General features: G+C 34.5%; 1 non-coding gene across 1 annotated transcript; it reads left to right on the top strand.

Moving 5' to 3' along the window:
* The first annotated feature begins 6,541 nt into the window (after positions 1-6,541).
* On the top strand, positions 6,542-6,648 carry LOC128282935 (small nucleolar RNA R71). The gene has a single exon (XR_008273285.1). It is a non-coding gene; the product is annotated as a small nucleolar RNA R71 (small nucleolar RNA).
* Positions 6,649-8,560: the final 1,912 nt, after the last annotated feature.

Here is an 8,560-nt window from a genome sequence, read left to right as displayed (position 1 = left end):
AAAAAAAATTAAGAACAAAGAATAAATATTTAAAATAATAAATAAATAAATAAAAATTGAATTTCAAAAGTGGAAGATTGATTGAATAAACCAATGGATAGATGAATAAGTGCCCAATTGAATCCTTTAATGACCCCAACAAATTCAGTTAATGGCTCTAATCAACCTTCCAAGAAATAAACCTTGACAAATTAAAGGATGAAGAATGGATTCTCACGACTGCTTCAAGAATCAAGAAGAAAACTGCTCATAAAAATCACAAGAAAGCAATTTTGCTCTAATCAACCATCCAAAAATTCATTGTAAGTCGACCGATCTTACAAACTTAAAAATTTGCAACTTCAAGCTCAAAGAAACTGAAAATTAAAGAACTAACTAACCTTCAACAAAGTTGATCTTTACAATACTTCCAGGCTTACCACAGGCTGAGACACGGTTGGTGTCTCAGCCGTGTGACTCCTATAGTAAAAAATTTGTAACTTTTTCCTGTACTTTCTAAATATTTCTAGTTTAGTCCTGAATTGTTTTTAATGTATTTCTAGGGCGTCAAGGGCTCGATTTAGGGACTATATGTATGCGAATGGCTGATTCATGTTCGGATTACAACTATGTATGAAAGGTATATTTAAGTGTTTCACTTGTTCAGTAATACTCTGTAACCCTAATCCAGCGACGTATACAGGTTAGGAGTGTAACATCCCGAATTAGGGCCTAGTCAAAACAGTGGTTTCAAGACCACAAATCTAAGATAGAAATAATTATTTTATTGATGTTATGAGATCCATGATATATATACATGCCTGTGTGAAAATATCGATGAGAAATTTTACCGATAAGGTGTCCAATTGAATTATTAGGACTAAATTGCAATAAGTGAAAAACATGTGTTCTAGTTGATTTAAGGGCTTAATTGTGGTGATATTTGAAATTTTAAGTCCTTAATTGGCAGTTAGACCATTATATGTCATTATGGACAAAAATGGACATAGGAGGGATAAAATATCACAGTTTTAATGGAAGGGCATTTTGGCCTATTGATTATTAAAAGAATTAAAAGGGAAAAATAGTCAAAATTTGTATTCATCTTCATTCCCCTTGGCCAAATATCATAAGAAATCCATAGCTAGGGTTTCTTTCATCTTCAAGCTTAAAAGTAAGTGCATCCTAGCCCCGTTTTTAATGTTCTTTATATTTTTGAAATCCTCTTAGCTCGATTTAGCTATTTCATGTTCAAAAATATAACCATGAATGGCATGCTTGTGACTTGATGTCTAATGGAAGAATATGAAAGTTTGATGAGTGATAAACAACTTTTACTAAGTGGTTTTTGGTGAAATTGATAAAAAGGACCTAATTGTAAAAGTTATAAAAACTATGTGTAAATGTGTGAATAAATGAAAATGTGGGTTAGTATAAGAGAGAAAATGATGTGACTAGGCTTGAATAATGAGAAAATTGGGTACTTTTCATTTTACGAGCCTAAGGGCAATTTTGTAATTTATGAAATTTTTGGGGCAAAATTATAATTTTGTCCTATCGTGATTTTTGGAATGAATTGAATAGTGTGTGTATTTGATGAGCTAAATATGCTATTATAGATCAAGAGGGACGAGGGATAGACCTTGACCAAGTAAAAGGCAAGATTGTGGATTAAATCGTAAATTATCATATTTTGCACCGAGGTAAGTTGTGTGTAAGTAATTTAACAATTTCATTATCATGCGTTTAATAATTGATGCTCTATGTTATATGTATGAATGACCTAATGAAGTTGGCTTGTGATGATTTAATGAAGGTTTAGTGATGGATTTATATCTCGGAAGTCCCGGATGACCCTGAGGAATGCTTGGGATTCGGATATCATGACACCACGATTTATGAGAGCTAGTGTAAGACCATGTCTGGGACATGGCATCGGTATTGATATGAGAGCCAGTGTAAGACCATGTCTGGGACATGGCATTGACATTGACATGTATGCCAGTGTAAGACCATATCTGGGATATGGCTTCGACCACGATATGTGATTTCATGTAAGACCATATCTGGGATATGGCATTGATATAAGGTCCCATGTAAGACCATGTCTAGGACATGGCATCGATATGAGGTCCCGTGTAAGACCATGTCTGGGACATGGCATCAGTACCAACATGAGATTTCGTGTGAGACCATATCTAGGATATAGCATCGGTATGTAGATCCATGTAAGACCATGTCGGGGACATGGCTTTGGTATTTTATGTGGTGCTGATGATTTCGAACATCCTTTGATATTCCGGGTAATTCAACAGACCATTCAAGAATATGATTAAGAATATGGGGTAGAATGAGTAATAATGCATGGTACAGGTATGTATGTAGACCTCACGAGTATTGTACTCGATTCGTGTCGGGAAATTTGGTATGGGTATGAAAGAGTAAGATAAGCATGATGTTCAAATACACTTAGTACAAATTCTCAATATGTTCATTATGTGTAATATGATAAGGTGATGGTCATTGATAGTATGTTTAATCCATGAGTTTCATGACCTATGTTGTTTATTACTTTCACATGACTTACTAAGCTATATGCTTACCTATTTCTTTCTTTTCCTTTTTCTTTTAGCATCCTCAAGCTAGTTCGGGGATCATGAACGGCGGAGTTCGAGTCACACTATCAACAAATCTTTTAGGGTATAATTGGTTTATTACATTTAAGTATGGCATGTATAGGGAACTTTGTATTTTGTTATATATATCATATTTGTTAGCTAAAGTGATGGCTCATTTTGGTACATTATTCCATTTTGTATATGGCCAAGAAAAATGGCTCATAATGATTATGGGTTTGAAATCCCTAATTATTGATACATACATGAAATGTGTTATTATTCTTATGGTGTGTACCTAATTGGTAGTTAACAAGGGATGACGAAATATGGAACTTATGCTTGATGGATAAAGGGTGCTAATTAGTATGGTCATAATATGAATAAAGGCAAATAGATGGATTGAATGAACTAACAAGTCATGGAGTCCCAATTATGTATACTCGACATAAATTTATCATGCATGAGTTAAAGTTATGGATGTCTAAGTAGTCTATTTTTGCCATGATAATCACTATTATCACATTAGTGTGTGCATGGCTTGTAGAGGGTGAAAAAAGGGCTTGGAGAATAGCTTCAAAGTCGTCCACACGGGTAGACGGACGGGCGTGTGTCACACACGACCAGCCCCATTGGCTTGTTGTCCGGCCGTGTTTCCCCTGCACCCTAGTGCTACAAGTCAGTATGCATGGTAGTAAACACGGGTAGAGACACGACCGTGTGTCTCAGCCATGTGGAGAACACGGCCTTAGGACATGGGCGTGTGCCTAGGCCGTGTGAAGTCTGCACCTTAAATGGTACAATTAAATTTGCCACACAGCTTAGCACACGGACGTGTGATTTGGCCATGTGATCTTAAATTGATGCTAACATCATAAATAGAGAGTTATACGGCCTAGAGACACGGGCGTGTCAAGGGCACACGGACCTGTCCTTGTGCCCACAAGGGCGTGTGACTCTGTTTTATGAAAAATTCTATAAAGTTCATGGTTTAGTCCTAAACCACCCCCGATGTACGCTTTGGGCCTCATAGGCCCGTAACAGGGACACGTTGCATGCGTATGTACAGTTTTGTATTTAAAAATAAATTTTATGGTTCAGTTCTGTATGTATGTTTACGTTTTAGCCCGGTAATGCCCTGTGCCTGTCTCAGCGTCGGATGTGGATAAAGGGTGTTACAAGAGATGTTACACAACCTTTCTTGGGAATTAACTTAATGTAATATTTTGAGAAGAAATTTTCTAATTAACTTTGAAAATTTTATTTCCATTTTAATCTCTTTTTTATGTTAATTTTATTTTATTTGTTTAATAAAGGGGTTAAATTGGCCCAAGTACTAAACAGCTTATTTTATCTTAAGTAGTCTAGTTTGTAAATACAGTTTAGACTCAAGGCCTAAAATAGTAAAAAGGAGAAAATTCATCCCATGTTGTCGTCCATAGGATTTTCCAAAACCCTAATTTTGTTCTTATTTTTACCCTTCCTCTATACTTACCGACCAAGTCACCTTTTGTAGCTAAATTTTTGCTACAAGTTTGCCGTAATTCATCACTATATAAACTCCTCTCTACCACCATATTTTTCACAACCTTCAAGCAATTAGCCTAAACCCTAGCCACTCAATCTTTTTCCTCTTAGCTGTCAGCCTTGAACCCCAAAGAATCTCATCAATATCCTTCCCTTGTCACAAAAAACCCTAACCTACTGCTGTCGCAAGCCTTTTGCCGGAGCAGCCATATCGTCTTCACAAGCTGTGCACTATCGTAAAAATGTTGCTACCATAAGACTATCGCCACCGCAAACTTTTTATCCCATCTATTGCTGACTTCTTTTTCCCTTCTTTTATCAAAATTTTGCCGGGAAAGATCACCATGTTTCACAAAAGAACTAGATCTTCCAAGTTGAAAATCCCATTGTGATTCAAGATGAGAAAGTGAAAGAAAGGTTTGATTCCATCTTCAAAAATCAACCTATGATGCTGAAAAAAGGTTTCAACTTGATAAGTAATGATAAGATGGTTGTGCCTTTTCTGATTCAAAAGACGATTGATGCCTTCAATTGGAATTATTTTTACGATGCATGATTATTGCCTGAAAAGGAGTTAGTTCGAGAGATCTATGCCAATTTGACTAAGCCAGATGCTACTAAACTTCTTGTTCGCAAGAATAAGGTACCCCTAACTTCTAAATCCATTAATGATTTGTTTAACCTACCTGATGTTGAAGAAGATGAGTACTTTGCCATGATGACAAATATAAATTGGGATTTTCTTCAACAAGTGCTTAATGTTGTGACAAATCCGAGATCCTAATGGATTATAAGAAAGTATGGTAGTCATTCTTACCGAAAGGAATATCTAAAACCGTTGGCTAAGGTATGGTTCTACTTTGTTCAATATAGTTCATGCCTATCTTACACAGTTCCTCCATATTTATGGAATGAATACTTTTGTTGTATACAATTATGACAGAAAGATCTATCAATGTTGGGATAATCATTTTTAAGGAAATCCATGATTGTGCTAGAAAGAAGATCGAAAGTGCTTACTTTCCATCATTGATTACTTCACTTTACTTCAGGGCCCAAGTTAAAACAAAAGCAAACCTGAATGGCACATATGTTCAAATTTGCGTCACAACCCATAATCTTGAAAGGTTAGAAGAGAATGTCGATGAACTAAACCCAACTGAACTTAGTGAACCAACAGAACCAGAAATTGGTAAGTCATCGAACAAAGCTAAAACTGAGGCTAACTTAGTTATTGAGATAGAAGAAGTAAAATTGGAGGAAGAACCAAACAATCCAGAACTTATAAAGGAGTTGGAAGTCTCTAAACCAAGAAAGAAGTCAAATGCTAATGAGCCAGTTGAACCAAGTGTTGATCATGAGTTAAATATTCCTATGCCCACTTCTTCAGATACTGTGAAGAAATCAAAATTGTCAATTATGATGGATATGATGAAATTTATGCATAACCAACAACAGGCTTATTGGAAATATGTAAATATTAAAGATGATTTTGTAAGAAATACTTTTAAAACTATGTCTAATAGTTTTGTTCCTGAGTTCCTAGATTATATCTTTGAGTCATGAAAGGAAGATGAGAATGCAAGCGAGGATGAAACATCAAAGGAGGAAGACGAGGAGGATAAGTCAAATAAATAAAGTGGGGGAATTTCTTGTCTTAGGTTTTATTTCTTTTTAGGTGTTTATTTTTATTTTTGAGTTAGAATTTTTGCTTTCGCATAATAAAATAGCAAGCATAAATAAAATAAACTTTATACCTTCTTAGTAAAGTGATATGTTAATGGGAATGAACATGTCTAGGATTAGATTGTTGAGAAAGACTTGGTACTTAAGTAGTCTTTATGACTCCCCTCTCTTTTCTTACAACCCTACCTAGTGTTCAGTTTTCATTCATTACTTTGTTTTCGCAATGAGAACATTGCTTCTTGGAGCGATCGAAATGTGCAAGTGTACACAATCCCAACAAGTAATAAAGTGACAAGTAATAAAAAATTTAATTGCGAACCATTCCAATACTGATTTCCCATGCAATATTTTGACTCTTGATTCAATGGGTAATTTTCAAAGAAATGGTCATCTCCATAGTATTCAAAAGAAATATTCTCAAATTGGTTCGGCTGCTGACCTGTCAGGTTACCACTAAAACCATTAACAGTTATGTTCTTAAGCATAGAAGACATAGAAGATGCCTGGCTGCCAAAGAAGCAAGTGTGTCCACTTCATGTACTCCTGCTACTCGTCTTTCTGAGGCTAATCGGTTGGTTGGCCACTAATAGTTATTGCTAGCAATTATTTCAATAATCTCATAAGCATCATTATAAGACTTAGAAAGTATGACTCCATTTTTTGAAGCATCCACCATCATTCTAGTATGAATATTGAGACCAATATAGAAAGCCTCCATTTGAATGCTATAAGGAATGCCATGATGGGGGCACTTCCGTAATAACTTCTTGAACAGCTCCCATGCCTCATATAAAGTTTCTTCATCAAACTATTGAATTGAAGTGATTTCATTTCGAATCTTAGTGGTTAAAGATGGAAGGAAGTATTTCATTAAGAAAAGTTCAACCAACTCTTGCCATGAGTTATGGAACTAGACGGTAGGGAGTTCAACCATGCTCGTGCTCTATCTCCTAATGAGTATGGAAATAATCTCAGCCTTAAGGCTTCCTTGGTCACCCCGACTAGTTTAAATGAGTCACTCACTTCTATGAATTACCGAAGATGAAGATGTGGATCTTCAGTAGGAATCCCACTAAATTGACATATAGTTTGCAACATTTGGAAAATGATCGACTTCAGATCAAATTGTTGTGCCTCGATTTTGAGTCTCCTAATACTCGAATTGAGCTCATTGAATAAAGGAATGGCATATTGTCAAATGGCACAGTTTCTGTCATTGGCAACAATGATGGAATTGTGAGTATTATAAGCAAATATTCTCCTAGATTTTGGTTTTGATTTCGAAATTCTATAAGCAAATATTCTCCTAGATTTTGGTTTTGATTTTCGAAATTCATCTCTTTAGTCATTCTTTACTTTTCTTGTCTTCTCCTTTGTCTGAAAGTCCTTTCAATTTTAGGGTCTACTAGGAGTAAATCAATAATTTGATCAATACTAATAAAAACCTAAAACAAACACAAAAAAAATAGAATTAAAATTTAACAAAAAAAATAAACCAAAATGCAAAATTAACAATTTCATAAATAATGTCTTTTAAAACAATCCCCGGCAACAACACCAAAAACTTGGAATGATGGAAATGTGCAAGTGTACACAATTGCAACAAGTAATAAAGTGACAAGTAAATGTTAAGTTTTCGTACCCACAGGGATTGTGTAAGAAAATTATTTATGAAATGAAATCCAAACACTTTGGTGATGAAAAACATTTCAATTTTGAAGAAGTGATTAAAAACTAAAGTTTAACTAAACAAAATAAAAATAAAAGTTTCAATGCACAATTTCAAAAGATGATTTTAATCAAGATGACATAATTGTGTTAGATTAATTACATTTCTTTTAGAATTAATAAACTCTTATTCATGTTGTTACGAATAAATTCATGGCAACTTGGTAATTTGCTAATTACTGCTCATACATACTTATTAAATTAACAAATCTCTTGAACATTTCTCAATGTCAATTCAAACAATCAATCAATCTTCATAAGCACATAAAATATTAAGTGAGGTAACAATATATACCTACATTGAAAGAGTTTAATCACAATAACCTTGCAAGTTATGCAAGGCTAATGTATCGTTTAATACTGTCGCTAATTTAACCTTCAACTACCTTAGAAGATTAAACATGCACTGATTAAGTATTATGTCAATTAATTACAATTTCAACACGATTTAATAATTAATTCATTAGTTACCTTACAATTATAATGCAAGAATAACTTAATCAAACAATTTACCAAGACCTATAACAACACAAACATAATTTTAATGACGAAATGCAATCAACCTAACACGAATTAAATTTAAGCCATATTAATTAAATTAAACATATGAACATAACAAGTATTCATAGATGTTTTCATAACAACAACAATAAAAATTAAAGGATAGGGACTAGAATCAAATCTGGTGTTTCTCCAAAGCTTGACTAGTTTGCTCTGCTCCTCCGTCTCCACTTTTTCTTGTTGAACTGAGGCTTCTACAAGCACTTGAATGTTGCTACCAATGGTGGTTGAAGGGTTCCTTTCCAATAGGGGAAATCGACAAGGGAATGTAAGGGAAAAATGGAGAACAAAGGAAGGGTTTTGAAGAGAGAAAGTGAGAGAGAAGTGTGAAGAATGAAGGAGTGAGAGGTGTGTTGAAATGAGTAGCAAATGAGAGTATTTATAGTTGGGATTGGCTGCTAAAAATAGCAAAAAAATCAGTAGCCATTGACCCCCCTTGGCTAGCTACACATATGGCAAGTTTG

The sequence above is a fragment of the Gossypium arboreum genome, chromosome 10 (assembly GCF_025698485.1).
Source record: "Gossypium arboreum isolate Shixiya-1 chromosome 10, ASM2569848v2, whole genome shotgun sequence".
Lineage (NCBI taxonomy): Eukaryota > Viridiplantae > Streptophyta > Magnoliopsida > Malvales > Malvaceae > Gossypium > Gossypium arboreum.
The sequence above is the reverse complement of the archived record's forward strand: the minus strand, read 5'-3'. Positions and strand labels throughout refer to the sequence as shown.